Here is a 16,639-nt window from a genome sequence, read left to right on the forward strand (position 1 = left end):
CACAGTCCATAGAGACGATGTGAACCTATGTCTGTGCCTGGAAACCCACAGCATCCTTCCACCTTGACGATGCGTAGCACAACAACCAGAGATGTGCAGTCTCATGAGAAAATGTAACGTTACAGAGAGCAAAGGCAGAAAGGGACAAGGTGAGTGGGACGACTCAACCCTTACAGACTGAGAGAGTTAAAGAGACAAGAGAAAAGACATCTAGTAAGGATGCTCACAAGCGTTCAAGACAGTCTACCTACAACAAGGAAATGAGACAATAAACGAAGTTGGAACTGGGTGAAAAGTGACTTGGTGAGAGACTGTTGTTTTCACAATAATCAGTCCTATAAACTAGACTTTTTAGTACTGAAGTATAGAATAAAAATTACAGGTGTACAGCTTGCGTTATTATCTCAAAATCGATACACCTAGGCTAAGAAATAGCCACAATCCAGAATAGAATTATATGTATATATGTATACATATACATGTATACAGATATATGTATACAGATATGTATACAGATATATGTCATGTATACAGATACATGTATACAGATATATGTCATCACATGCATCTATCACTTGGATTTCAAATGTTATATCGATTTAGTGATGATTAACTTGATTATAGTTATAAGGATATTTATTTACTTTCACCAGTAGGATAAGTTTTTCTGAAAATTATTTTTAAAATAAAAAAATTCAGGATATCATACTAAGAAAACGAAAAGCCCAAATACTTCCTGGATTCAAACTAAGAAAATCATAACCCAAATCCTACCTGGTAACATTTCAGATGGTTTCTGACTATTTTCCACAATGACATACCAAGTGAATCTCATATTTATAGTAGATTCCAGTGAAAATCACCCTTCATTAAACAAAAAGGTCAGCAAGGAAAAGATCGTATCTTTTTAGACCAGGAGAGAAAATGCATTTACAAACAACAAGGTGTTTTTTGTTTGTTTACATATTTGTTCTGCCCCTGTGACGATCGATGTATGTGTCAACTTGGTTAGACTGTGGTGCCCAGATACTTGGTCAGACACCGGTGGAGATGCTGCTGTGAAGGTATTTTGTGAGGCGTGATTAACATTTAAATCGGTCGACCTTGAGAGTACACATTACCCTTTAAACTGTGGGTGAGCCTTAAGAGCAAAAGACCTTCAAAGAAACAGACTGAGCTCCTCCAGAGGAAGAAGAAATTCTGTCTCCAGACTTGGGCTTTGACATCCACCTCTCCCTCTGCTCCCAGCCCGCTGGCTGGCGCTGCAGAATGTGGACGGGCGAGCCCCTCCAATCACAGGAACCAACTCCTCAAAATAGAAACCTCTGTCTCTCGGATTTGCTATAACTGTATTTCCATCTATGATGATAACGATTGCATCACATCTTCTCTGCATGCAATTTATATGTAAGCCGAGTTTATTCATCATGACAGGTGAGGTCTTCCTGACCTTCACTCAGCCTGCACTGCTAATGCAGGGTGATGGGAACCTTCTCTTCTTCCCTGTCATCAGGGCTCATGGTGACAGGGGACCCATCTCATTCAGTGCATCCGCTTATTAAGGTTAATTGTGCACTGCCTTTTAAAGTATCTGCCCAGAAAAGACTCAGGTACTTTTGTCCATATTTCACTGGCCAAAGTATGACATTATTTCACTTAATTTCCCAGAAGGTTGAGAGGTGCAATTCTATCATCTACCCAGAAGAAAGAGGAATGATTTTTTGTGAGCAATAGTAGTAAAAAGCAGTGTGTGAACAGTTCCTTTATGGAAGATACACTCATCATGTCCCCAAGGGTCATCATCGCTCCCATCAGGCCAGTGTGTCAAGGTCACAGTCTGGGATCTGAACCAGTGCTCTGTTCTCATATGATATTCTACGGGTGCCGCTCTTGGTAGAGAGACGCCGAGCCAAAATGAAAAGAAACCTCCCTTGCGCTCATACAACCCATAGTAACAGAACAGTAACGAGATCACCACAATAAACATCTCCCTTTTGGAACGGGGAGAGATGTAAGACTCACAAACATCACCAGTCCCTGGCAGTTCTAAAATACCACAGGGAGACACTGCTGGGGCGGAGAATGTTCTCTGGTTACACCAGATGCTTACCTTCAGGGGACCAGGGTCTGCCCTCGGGAGAGGCCTTACTTTTCCATGTTCATCCTTGGCCACATCTGCAGTAGATGACAGAGAAGAAGCTCTCCTGGGGTCCAAGCAGGTGGTCCAGGCTGCTTCCTGCCAATGGAACATGGGAAGACTCAGTTTTGCTTTGCAGACTGAAGAGTCACAATCATGTCTTGAGACTAAGATTTTGATGTCTTTAGCAATAAAACTCTCTTAAGACAAATCTTATGTATTTGATGACCATCAATCTTTACTAAAGATCTTTTTTCTTCAACCAAAGACTCACTTCTTCCGTTTTGTTTTTTTATGGAGATGCCTCAGAATGTAAATACCACTGTATGTGGGTGGTTTCCCTCAAATGGACAGAAATTTCCTTCCCTGCCCTTATTTCAGAGAAAAACTGATATAGGTAAGAGAGATAAACCAGATGCAATTTTCGTAAAAGAAAACAAAGAAGCTAAATGCAGGCCAATTAACTCTGTGAACAATAAAACCAAACATCAATCCAACTTCAATCACAAGATTCATAAGTTGTTGATTTCAGAGAAAGTATAACTAAATATGTTCAAGAGCATAAACTTTTATGATTTGAAAAGTAATTTGCTCTCACATTATTTGAATTTTAACTGATAACGACAAACAACTGTGACCATGTTGAAGTGACAAAAAATGTGATTATTTGCAGAATGCACAGGACGGAATATAACATTTTTGTGTGAAAATGGGTATAAAATTATAAATCTATTGTCCTGTGAATGCAGATAATGTAACCTCACTCCAATAGGGTCTGAGCTTTCAGGATTCCATTTTATGAAATTATACAATTAATGGAGCAAACATTCCATTATAATATTAGGAGAATAAGAAACTAACCTTTTCATATCAATATTTTTCTCTTAGTAGAGAAGCTACTTACTTGGAAAAGGGAGATCAACGTGACATGATTGCCCCCCCCATTTTATTATTTTTGAATGCATTTCAAAAATATATTTTCCATTGGGATTTAAAGAATAAGTACATATATGTCCATTTGTTTTCAATATTACTCAAATATTAAAGTGTGAAATTAAAGAAGACATTTCTTAGGTTTTATTTAAGAAACATGTGATTTTAGCAGAAATTTTAAATTGTGTATAACATTCAGGTGAAAAGCACATACAACAGTGCTTCAGAAACATAACTGTAAAGTTGGAAACTTAATCCCTGTTTAGTTTAAAACTAAAAAGATAATAAACACAGTGGAAAAATCTAAATGTTTGGCAAATAATCTTAATCAAGTATTGACTTAACCGTGAGTTATGCTAAAATATGAGCACTTTAAAAAAGTCCTCATGTTAAAACATGTTAAAAGTTTGTCTAGCAAAGCAAAGTAAGCTTTTTTTATTAAATTAAACTTTTTATATGAGCTAATTGTAGACTCACATGCAGTTGTTAAAAATAATAAAAAGAGATTCCATTTACTCTGTATCCAATGGTAATATCTTGTACAACTATAGCACAATATCATAATTAGGATATTGACATTGATGCCCTCAGGGTGCAGACATTTCCATCACCACAAGGGTCCTCCATGTTGCCCTTTTAAAGCCACACTCAATTCCCTCCCACTTCCCCCTCACCCCCAGGAACCATTAATCTGCTCTCCATTTCTGCAATTCCTTCATTTCTAGACCTATGTAAGTGGGTTTATCCATCATGTAACAACCTGATACTGACTTTTTCACTCAACATAATTTCTGGAGATTCATACAAGCTGTTGCCAAGTAACGTTTCATGGGATGGTTGGACCACAGCCTGTTTAATCATTCACCTGTAGAAGGACATCTGGGTTGTTTCCAGTTAGGTCTATTCAGAAAGCTGCTGTAAACATTCACGAATTTTCTTGTTTCTTTTGCGTATGAACATAAGTTTTCATTTCTCTGGGAGACACGCCCATGAATGCAATGGCTGGATAATGTGGTAACTGCATATTCAGCTTTCTAAGAATCTGCCAAACTAGCTCCCAGAGCGGCTGCATGATGTTACATTCCCACCAGGAATGCATGTGTGCTTTGGTTTCTCTGCCTCTTGGTCAGCATTTAAATGTTATTGCTATTTTTTATTTTAGCCATTCTGATAAGTGTCTGGTGATATCTCACTGAAGTTGTGCTTTGCATTGCCCAAATGGCTAATGTTGTTGAATATCATTCTCTGGGCTTATCTACAATTTTTATATCCTCTTCACTGAAATGTCTCTATGTATTTTGCCCAGTTTCTAATTGGATTAATTTTTTTTTTAACTATTGAGTTTTGAGAGATATTTATATATTCTACAGACTGGTGCATTGCTGGATATACGGTTCGCAAATATTTTCTCCCAGTCTGTAGCTTGCCTTTTCATCCTCTTGACAGGGTCTTTTGCAAAGCAAAAGTTTTAAATTATGAGGAAGTCCAACTTACCTGTTTCTTTTTTCTTTTATGGATTCTTTATGCGGTGTCAAGTCCAAGAACTCTTTGCCTAGCCCTAGATCTTAAAGATTCTTTTTTCCTTTCTCCCTAAGAGTCTTACAGTATTAATTTAAGTCTGTGATCCATTTTAGGTTAGTATTTGTGTAAAGTGTGAAGTTCAGGTCCAGGTTTGTTTTTTGTTTTGTTTTTTGGCCCATGAATATGTAATTGCTCCAGCACTGTATTCTGAAAAGGCTATTCTTCAATTGAATTGTTTTAACCCTTTGGTCAAAAATCAGCTGGGCATATTTGTTCACATCTATTGCTGAGTTATCTATTCTGCTCTGCTGATTTATATTAAACTCTTTTTAAGAATTAAAAAATATAGGAGCAATTATACTCCAATAAAGATGTTAAAAAAAATATATATATATATAGGCACTTCCCTGGTGCCCAGTGGTTAAGAATCCGCCTGCCAATGCAGGGGACACGGGTTCGAGCCCTGGTCTGGGAAGATCCCACATGCCGCAGATCAACTAAGCCCGTGCACCACAACTACCGAGCCTGCGCTCTAGAGCCCGGGAGCCACAACTACTGAAGCCCACACGCCTAGAGCCCGTGCTCCGCAACAAGAGAAGACACTGCAACGAGAAGCCCGTGCACAGTAATGAAGAGTAGCCCCCGCTCGCTGCAACTAGAGAAAGCCTGTGCGCAGCAATGAAGACCCAACGCAGCCAAAAAATAAATAAATAAATAAATAAAATAAATTTATAAAATATATATATATACATATATCATGAAGAAAAGTATTTAGTAGTTAATTCCTTTTGTTAATTGTAATACAGAACAAACTGCTCTCATATTCCATTTCCTCTCTCCTCTGCAGAGTCAGCCTCTATTGCACACAAGCGAGGCCATGTAAATGAGTCAGATCCATAGACTTTACGTATGGAATGTGGATAGATTTTACATAAGCTCCTTACGGTCCTGGCTCCTAAAACCTCTTTGGTAATCCTACATGCTTTCACTTTCCCATCTATTAGGTTGGCCAAAAAGTGCATTCCATTTCAAGTAAAAATAAAAGACACAGTTTTCATTTTCACCAAGAACTTTACTGAACAACATATTTACTAACCGAACAAACTTTTTGGCCACCCCAATACCAGCTAAAGAAGGACTACTCAATGACCACAAAGGAAAGTGGGGTCACAGAGACAAGGATCCTGAGCTCCTGAATGACTGAGTGGAGTAGATCCCTTCCCCCAGCTAAACTCCAGTGCATGTGCAAAATAAACTTCCTCTGTGCTAAGACATGGAGGTTGTTCAGAAAAGCAGAAAATACCCTGATTTTCTTATCCCCTCTCCCTTAATGACCTGGGATTCTACTTCTCTATAAAGCATTGCCACATATTCCAAGAAATCGTAGCTTTTACCCAACATCAAATAAAAACAAGAAGTCACAGCCAGTGACATTCTGTTCGGCCTCCACCTCCCCCACAGACACCAAGGGCAACCCGCGGAGTCCACTTTATCAAGGCAGGACACAATTTGGTTTCCGAGTGACAGAAAAACACCAACTGCATATGTGATATGAGTTAGTATGGGTCTTTCTATTCAACAAACAAGGAAGTCTGGTCTAATTCAAAACTGCCTTCTTCAGGCATTCCGAGGAGGGAGAGAAACAAATCAAAACGGGAACACAACATACTAAAATGTATGGGATGCTGCAAAAGCAGTTTTGAGAGAGAAGTTTATAGCTATAAATACCTATTGCTACATTAAGAAAAATTAAAGATAAATAAACAACCTAACTTTATACCCCAAGGAACTAGAAAAGGAAGAAAAAATGAACCAAAAGTTGTTAGAGGGAGGAAATTACAAGGATCAAACATAAATAAATGAAACGAGACTAAAAAGAATAGGGAAAACAGTACAGCTACATACAAAAGAATCTAACTGGACCACTTTCTCACACTACATACAAAACTAAACTCAGAACGGATTAAAGACTTAAATTAAGACCTGAAACCATAAAACTCCTAAAAGAAAACATAGGCAGTATGCCCTTTTACATTGGTCTTAGCAATATTCTTTTGGATGTGTTTCCTCAGGCAAGGGAAACAAAAGCAAAAAATAAACTGGACTACATCAAACTAAAATGCTTTTGCACAGCAAAGGAAACCATCAACAAAATGAAAAGGCTGCCTACTGAACGGGAGAAGATATTTTCAAGCAATATATCTGATAAGGGGTTAATAACCAAAATATACAAAGAACTCACACTACTCAACACCAAAAAACAAGCAACCCAATTTAAAAAATGAGCAGATGACCTAATAGAGATTTTTCCAAAGAAAACATACACATGGCCAACAGACACATGAAAAAGCACTCAACATCACTAATCGTCAGGGAAATGCAAATTAAAACCACAGTGAGATACTACCTCCCATCTGTTAGAATGGCTATTATCAAACAGACAAATGGCAAGTTTCGGCAAGGATGTGGAGAAAGGGGAGCCCTCGTGCACTGTTGGTGGCAAAGTAAATTGGTGCAGCCACTGTGGAAAGCAGTATGGAAGTTGCTCAGAAAAATTTTTAAATAAATGGACTACGACGTGATTCAGCAATTTCACTTCTGGATATTTTTCCAAAGAAAACAAAAACACCAATTTGAAAAGATATATGCACCCCTATGTTCACTGCAGCATTATTTACCATAGCCAAGATATGGAAGCAACCTCAGTGCCCATCAATAGATGAATGCATAAAGAAGTGTGCAAATATATACAATGGAATGTTACTCTGCCATAAAGCAGAATGGAATCTTGCCATCTGCAACGACACAGACGGACATAGAGGGTATGGTGCTAAGTGAGATAAATCAGACGTACACTGTATGATTTCACTTATATGTGGACTCTTAAGAAACAAAACAAAACAAACAAACAAAAGCAAAACCAACCATAAAAAAAACAGAAAAAGAGTCATAGATACAGAGAACAAACTGGTAGTTTCCAGAGGGAAAGAAGGTAGGGGAGGATGAGTGAAATAGGTGAATGAGATCAAGAGATACAAACCAAATAATAATAATGATAATAAATAAATAAAATTAAAATAATGGAAAAGCTCAATGAAACTAAGAATTTTTTTAAAAAGATAAAACTGACAAACATTTGTTAGCTAAATGAACCAAGATTAAAATAGAGAAGATTCTAATAAACAAAATCAGGAATGTAACGGAGGCATTACAACTGATAAAGAAATACTAAGGATCATAAGAAAAGAGCATGAAAAATGTTATGTCAACAAATTAGATAACCTAGAAGAAATGGATAAATTCCTAGAAACATACAACCTACCAAGACTGAATCATAAAGAAACAGAACAGACCAATTACTAATAAGGAGATTGAATCAGTAATCAAAAACCTCCCAACAAAAAAACAACCAGGACCAGATGGCTTCACTGGTGAATTCCACTAAACATTTAAAAAAGAACTAATACCAGTCTTTCTAAACTCTTCCTAAAAACAAAATAGAAGCAAATACCCCCAAACTAATTTTATGAGGCCAGTATTATCCTGATACCAAAACCCGACAAGGATGCTACAAAAAAGAAAATTACTGGCCAACACCCATGATGCACACAGAAGCAAAAATCCTCAACAAAATACAGCCAACCAAATGCAACAGTACATTACAAGGATCATGCATCGTGATCAGGTGGGATTAATTCCTGGGATGCAAGGATGGTTCAACATACACAGATCAAGAAATGTGATAAACCACATTAAAAAAATGAAAGGCAAAAATCATATGCTTCTCTCAATAGACACAGATAAAGCATTTGACAGATATCAACATCCTTTCATGATAAAATCTCCCAGCGAACTGAGTATGTAAGGAGCATACCTCAATATAGCAAAGGCCATGTATTACAAGCCCACCGCTAATATCATATATTCTACAGAGAAAATTTGAAAGCTTTTTCTCTAAGATCAGGAACAAGACAAGGATGCCCACTCCCACCATGTTTACTTAACATATTACTGGAAGTCCTAGCCAGAACAATAGGATAAAAATATTTCTTAATATTACAATTACCAAGTATTTCATTCAGAGGTGAATTTGAAGGGATGGATTCCCTTTTCATTCTGCCTATACTTACAAAAAATAAATGTTTTTGTTAAAAACAATAGACTATCTCAAATTAGACAACAGGAAACAGTTTCAAACTGGAAACATGAAATCTAGATCAGGGAGTATGACCATTAAATTTGTAGCCAGGTTATGATTATTATATATAATTTTTCATATAGGAAGCTAATTTTATTAATAACACAAAAATAGCTTTTTGAAACTATATTAGGTTGTATCTAAGGAATGTATATAGTTCCACCATTAAATGTTAATTAAATGTCCTATTTTTTCTTCTAATATAAATCTGTACATTCTTTTTTTTAAATATATTTAAAAAATTTTTTTTTTTTTTTTGGCTACACCATGTGGCATGTGGGAATCTTAGTTCCCCTACCAGGGATCAAATCCATGACCCCTGCGGTGGAAGCACAGAGTCTTAACCACTAGACCGCCAGGGGAGTCCCTAAACCTGTAAATTCTTAACATTGCTTCATTTCTTAAGCTCTTTTGAGGTATAATTGACAAATAAAATGGCATTATATTTAAAGTCTAAATATGATGCTTTGATACATGTGTAAATTGTGAAAGGATCTCCTCCATTAGGTTAATTAACACATCCAGCACCTGACATATTTACCTTTTTTAAAATTTTTGCAAGGAGGCAAATTATACTTTCTTAGCACATATCAAGTATACAATACAGTAGTATTACCAACTAAGGTCACGATGCTATTCTCTATCATTGCACCCTTTGTAATTCATCAGGATCCTTGTCTAAAGGCTTACACTCGTTTGATGTTCCTAGAACATAACTCCTTAAGGACAGAAATCAGAGATTTTACAAAATAACGTTAGCACAGTCCTAGCAGGAATGGTGTGTGTGCGTGTGCGTGTGCGTGTGCGTGTGCGTGTGTGTGTGTGTGCGCGTGCGCGTGCAAATATATAAATATACACATATATAAAATTTAATTAAATGCCTGAATGAGTGGTTGGCACTCAGTTAATTTCGGATAAATGAGTAATGCAAGACAGCCCCCAGGAGGCCAACAGAGAAACAATAGAGCGTTTGGAGGGTTTATTTCCTACAGATAAAACATATTTGACATGAGACAAACCAGAACTATTGTCATGGGTTCAGGAAACACAAGAGGTCTAGGAATTTCAGTCTTCCATGTCCCAGACAGAAGAGAGAACTGGACTTTGCTGAAAAGCTGCAATGACTACTACAAGAAAAAAAAAAAAAAAAAGGCAATGAAAATATTCTTCATAAAACATTTTGCTTTTCAAATTACATTTAGTGACCTAAGGTAGAAATTATATTTACATGTCTTTCTATCAGACAGTGGTTATCAAACTAGGGTCCTATATAATATTTGAACATTTGTATTTTGGTTTAAAATAAAACAGTTTAACCGTAGTTAGAGTTTATCTGGAAGATTACCCTTAAGGACTGAATATTGTACCCCCTTCCCCAGATTCATATGTTAAATCCTTAATCCCCAGTGTGATGGTATTTGGACTTGGGGCTTTGGGGAGGTGACTAGGTCAGGAGGGTGGAGCCTCACAATGGGATTAGTGCCCTTATGAGGAGAGACAGGAGAGAGCTTGCTTGCTTTTTTAATTTTTTATCTCTTTCTCTCCACCATGCAAAAAAAACCAGGAATAGAGCTCTTACCAGAACCTGATCATGCTGACACCGTGATCTCAGAGTGCCAGACTTCAGAATTGTGAAACATAAATGCTTATTGTTTAAGCCACACAGTCTATGGCATTTGCTACAGCAGCCCAAACTGACAAAGACAATTACAGTATAGCTAAGCACTGTTACATGATTTCAGTCCTAGATTTGCCTCACATTTGATGGTTTTATGGGGCCAAATGATTACCTAGAGATTGTTCAACTTGTAAAGTATTGGGTGGTGTGTTAACTGCCAGTAAGTTGTCACATCGCAATGTCAAGATGACAACTCTGTGGCATATTTATAAACAATATTCTAAGGGATGGGAGAGCATTAGGTGAGCTAAATTAAATTAAATTAATTAGATTAAGAGTCTCCAGCATTTGGAGATCCCATTCCTGGACGGCATAGACATGATAGGACTGAGGTCTCTGAAGGTACTAGGGTGACAGGGACCACTGTGCAACCCTGCCTTCTAACTTTTGACCCTCTGTTTTGTTTTTCTCCTGAATGGAGTGAACCCAGAAGTTCACTGGAAAAGTGGCTCTCTTTAAATTTCATTAAACATCACTGAAGATATTTGGGGGGCCCAATAAGCTTATTGTAATGAAATTCCATCTGTGTAATCTGTACCCTCTGCCACATTTGAGACATTCTTTTCTCAGACTCGAAATTTTAGCATTCAGCAGCTCTGAATTAAGAATAACCAGATTAGATAACTGACAGATTTACATATAAACACACACCTGCATCCAAGTGGAATAGAGAGCATGATTTCCATACTATACAGTATCTGGATTTAATCGAATCGCCAAATGTCCTAACCTCTTGAGTGTTTGCTTTATAAACTGTCCTGAAATTTCAAACCTGGAAAGGCCCTGCCTCACCACGCAGCTTATATCTCCAACTTTATGCAAGTAAAATATTAGGCCCAGCAAAGTTAAAGGATATGCTTAAAACTACCTAGTTTGCCTATGGCAGAGTTAAGATCAAATTTAAATCTCTTGGCTATCAATCTAAAGATGTTAAAAAACAAAGCCATTATGAAGTATCATCATGTTTAAATAACTTTTTTTTATATTGGCCCCTTGATAATAACAGTGCCAGGGCTTCCCTGATGGCGCAGTGGTTAAGAATTCACCTGCCAATGCAGGAGACACGGGTTCAGGCCCTGGTCCGGGAAGATCCCACATGCCACAGAGCAACTAAGCCCATGCACCCACAACTACTGAGCCTGTGCTCTGGGGCCCACGAGCCACAACTTCTGAGCCCATGTGCCACAACTACTGAGCCTGCATGCCACAACTATTGAATCCCGCGTGCCTACAGCCCGTGCTCTGCAACATGAGAAGCCACTGCACTGAGAAGCCCGCACCCCGCAACAAAGATCCAATGCAGTCAAAAATAAATAAATAAAACAAATAAATTAAAACAAAAGTGCCAATCTGACATGCTTGCTGAAGGGAGTAAACTCTGGTGAAGAGCTCAGTACTCAATGTTATCTGATAATGATGACAATGATGATATTAACAATAATAATAGCACTTAAGGCACACTATCATATAAGGTAATTTACAGATAAGACTTTGATTTATTCAAAATTCACCATTACATTCTCAGTCTGGTAGCTATAGTATCTTTTTTGTACGCGGGCCTCTCACTGTTGTGGCCTCTCCCGTTGTGGAGCACAGGTTCTGGACGTGCAGGCTCAGCGGCCATGGCTCATGGGCCTAGCCGCTCTGCGGCATGTGGAATCTTCCCGGACCGGGGCACGAACCCGTGTCCCCTGCATCGGCAGGCAGACTCTCAACCACTGCGCCACCAGGGAAGCCCAGTTATAGTATCTTTAAGCTAAGCATTCAACAAATGGTAAATGTTATTGATTGAATAAGGTACCATATATGAACATACATGTCTATATCTGCCTGTATCTATCTATCTTTCTAGTCTTGTCCAAATTCAGAAAGTTAGGACTATGAGATTATATAGACTCTAAAACCGGTATTCTTGAAAGTAATGTAGGAAAAGGGATCTATGTAATCAATATAATCTGAAGGACAATCTTAAAATTTAAAACCAGATCCAGGATAGAACATATTTCACAGAAAACAAGGGAAACCTCTGTAATAGGTTGAATGGTAGCCCTCTCAAAAGATACGTCCACATCCCAACTTTTGAAAACTGTGAATGTGACCTCATCTGGCAACAGGGTCTTTGCAGATGTAATTAAGTTAGGAAACTTGAGATGAGATCATTCTGGACCACCCAGGTGGACCTTAAATCCAATGACAAGTGTTCTTGAAAGAGAAGAGAAAGCCACGTAAAGACAGAGGCAAAGGTTGGGTAGTCACAAAGAAGAAAGAAAGCCACCAGAAAGTGGAAGAGTCACGGAAGAATTTTCCCCAAGGGTCTTCAGAGAGATTGCAGCCCTGTTGGCTCTATGATTGTGGACTTTGGTGAAAGAATAAATTTCTGCTGCCTAAAGCCTTTCAGTTTATCGTAATTTATTACGGCAGCCACAGGAAACTAATACAGTCTCCAAGACCGAAAAACCAACACAATTGAAAATTATAGGGGTCTATAATCATTAAGTAAAAGAATAAGACAACCATGAGCACTAAGTAAAAAAGAGTGGGGAACCATGAACAAACATGGGGATGACTGGGGGCAAGAACCAGAACCAGTGCTTTCACTGACCTTAGATGATATTCAGAGCCCATAACAAGTTTGCAGAACTGAATTTGAAATTACTGAGTTAAGACCTGACTTTTGAAAGGTACTAGGACAACAGGATTCCTGAAGATAAAAACCAAGCAACCATGATTTCACAATCCAAAATTACCAACACACGATGAAAAGGTAAGCATGAGAATCAGAGACAACAAATACTTTAAACTCTTAAGATATGATCTTAAAATATAAGATACTAGTTACCGTAATAAAATAAAAATGAAGACAATGATTAAAGAAATAAAAAATAACTAAAAATAATGAGCAAGCAACAGGGGTCTCTTAAGTGACCACAAAGATAGGAAAAGAAACGGATATTTATATGATAAAAGTGTACTATTTTTATATTTAAAACTCAAAGGATAAGTTAAATAAATTAGATACAGCTGAAGAGAAATAGCAAACTCAAAGGTGGATCTGGAAAAAATTACCCAGAAATTGGCATAAGGAAAAATGAAGAAAGAAAACATGAAATTTGAGAGACACAGGTGATAAAATTAGGATTACTATATGGCTGAGTAAGGTGCACAAAGAGTTAATAGCGTAAATGAAGGAGAAGTGTTATTTAAAATGTTAAAAACTGAACATTGTTTATAACTTAAGGCATGAATACAAAGATACAGGAAAGGCAATGGCTATATCAGGCAAAAAGGAAAGCAAATTCACTTGTAGACATAATTTGATGAATTTGTAAAATATCAAAGATGATGGAAGAGAGGAGACATTGCAGGAACAGATCCACAGTCATACGAGAAAATGAAAGAAGCAGCATAGCATAAAAATAACTGATTATTTAACAATGATCCTGGAACAATTGGTTATTATCATGGAAAACAAATTAAACTGGATTCTTACATTAGGCCATAGCTTAAAATTGACTTAGGTATATTAACAAAGACAAATATAAAAAGCAAAAATTTTAAGGTTTTAAATGAAAATATAGGATTTTTTTCCCTGAACTTAGAGAAGTAAAAAATTCCTTAAGAATCACCCCATTTTAACCACAATCCATTTACATTAAAATGAAAGCCTCTGTTCTTCAAAAGGCACCATTAGGTAAATGAACAGTCAATTCTCCAATTAGAAGAGGTTTACAAAAAGTTTTACTGAAATATCCTATTCACTTGTAAATGTGTCAGAGCTGTATTAGTCCATGTTCAACAGAAAAATGTATCAGTCAATTGCATCATTCACAAATGAATAGTATAGTTGCCTGAGAAATACTGAATATCAAATATAGAATGCTGAATGAAAATATTATAAAAGTCTATACAGAGTATACTGTTTATACAATTACAAAGTGAACTAGACAAAACAATATATTGTTTAAATATCGCAAAAAATGAGAAACACAAAGTCCAGTTGGGTGACAACGTCTAGGTTGGGGACTGGGTTTTGGGAAGAATGCATTTATTGAATCATGAACAATTATAAGTTAAATGAATTCTCTTCTGAACTATATATTTTTAAATACATTTTCTTATTTAAAGGTAACTCAAAACATATTTAAATAAATTTAATTCATTTGAACTCTTTTAATAGCCCTGAATAAAGTTCATGACAAACTACTTTGTAGCACCAGTCTTCAGAACAGAATTCAGTATCCTCCAAAGAAAGCAGGGTTTCAGTAAACATTTTTAAAAGGTGTTCTGTACTGAGTGAATATAGGGCTTCAACCTCCAAATGCAGTATATAAACAGAATTTGGAGGCAAAAATAATCACAACATTGATGAGATGAAAATGTCCTAAATTGAAGTTACATATTTGAAAGTTAATATCATAATTTTAAATTAATATCATAAATGACATTTTCAATAGAAGGAAAATACTTGTGGTTTCAATTGAGTCCCTGGGTGGCGGGAGAGGTGAAGACGTTAATTTAGCAATGTTCCTCCAAGATTACTGAAAGAAAAGACCACAGTTTCATTCAAAAACTACTGTTTGACTATGCACGGATTCATTCACCAAATAAGAATTTATTTCCCACCTACTTAAAGAAGGACACTGCCAGGTAATGTGAGAGATATAAAAATGATCTCTTTCCTCCAATAGCTTATAGACTGATGTATTGGTATGAAACTGCATGGTAAGACCTGCAGTGGTGGTATCCTGCCTACATACAAATTCCTCACATTTGAGTAAGAAATCTCTAGCTTTCTTGCTACTAACTATGGCAAAGCCTACTAAATCATGCAAACTCATGATTTTCTCCCCTAAAAATCTCTATGTCACAAAGAAAATAATTTGGTTTGATTATGTGAAAAATTACATTTTCTAAATAAAAGCTTACGTAAATGGACAAAATTCCATTTTAGACTCACTTTGGAATTCTGAAGCTCTCCACATGATTTTAAAGTAACACAATACAGAGATTAGAGGGAAGAGGCAAAAGGTCTTTTATCCCTGGTTGCCAGCAGAGTACCAGGTCAGCAAACAATTTCGTTCAAATAGCCAGAAGTCAACTTATCAACATTCAATAGGGAAAAAGAAGCCAGTCTATCTATTTTAAAGTTTCCTTTAACTCTAGAAGTCCTGAGTCTCTGTTTTCAATTCACTAGAACTCACACCCACTGTTCCATGCAGTCTTCAAATGCATCATCTCTGTCTGATACTTGTACCAAATTAAGTTTTCCTGATCATAATAAAGGATTTCAAAGTGAAGGATACAACCAGAGTAGTCATAATATTTTGGTAGTTTAAAAACTATGTGAATTAGATGGTTTGATATCCCACAATTACTTTTGGAGGAACAATTTCTGAAATACACAGTTGTGCCCAAAATGTTAATAAAATCTAATAAGGCATCAATAATGAAAATGAATCCTTGTGTGTATGTGAAGTACTGTCCTGAGCATTATATATGTTGACTTATATAATTATTAACATGACTTTACAAAATATATGCTATTATTATCTCTATTTTGTAAATTAAAAACCAAGATGGAAAGAATTTTAAGTCACTTGTCCAAAGCCACAGAGTTAAACAAATGGAGTGCTGAGTTTAAAATTCTGTCACCTGGATTCAAATCCCATGCTTAGAGCTCCCAACCACCAAGACAAAGATGATTTACCATCTAAGTTCGATGCCAGCAAAACAACAGCACACAAACATATACACGGCAGAAGTGCTGCCTCTTGAGCTTAATCATGTGATGAGATGATCTACTTGACTTAAATTCATATTCGTGCTACTTCTTGAGTAGAGTTTTGTGGGTTTTTGTTGTTGTTAACCATACAAAAAACTGTTTAGCTGTAATACTATTTGAATCTATGTGAATAGTTCAAGTGCTTCTCAGATGAAGTTTACATTAAATTAACATATGTGTCTTTGCATATATTTTAAAATCAGCAAAAATCCAAGGATACTCTCTAAGGGGAGTGAGATTTTAAAAATAGAGTTTAAAAAATATTTGTAAAAAATATAAATTATTGAATATGGTAACATAGCTTGAGCTCCACATAAATGACCAAGACAGTGCAGCAAGAGTTAAAGGAAACAAGCTATTCCTATAGCTTGAAGTAGTTAGGGTATCCTT

The 16,639-nt window shown here is 36.6% G+C and overlaps 1 long non-coding RNA gene across 5 annotated transcripts in view; it reads right to left on the reverse strand.

The window, feature by feature from the left end:
* Positions 1-16,639, reverse strand: part of LOC307179743 — an 893,234-nt gene that overhangs the window by 114,986 nt on the left and 761,609 nt on the right. For all 5 annotated transcript variants that reach the window (XR_013825536.1, XR_013825537.1, XR_013825538.1 and 2 more), the window contains one exon: positions 2,111-2,236. This is a non-coding gene — a long non-coding RNA (uncharacterized lncRNA). The remainder of the gene's footprint in view (positions 1-2,110; positions 2,237-16,639) is intronic.

The sequence above is a fragment of the Stenella coeruleoalba genome (genome assembly GCF_951394435.1).
Source record: "Stenella coeruleoalba genome assembly, chromosome: 21".
NCBI classification, from domain to species: Eukaryota; Metazoa; Chordata; class Mammalia; order Artiodactyla; family Delphinidae; genus Stenella; species Stenella coeruleoalba.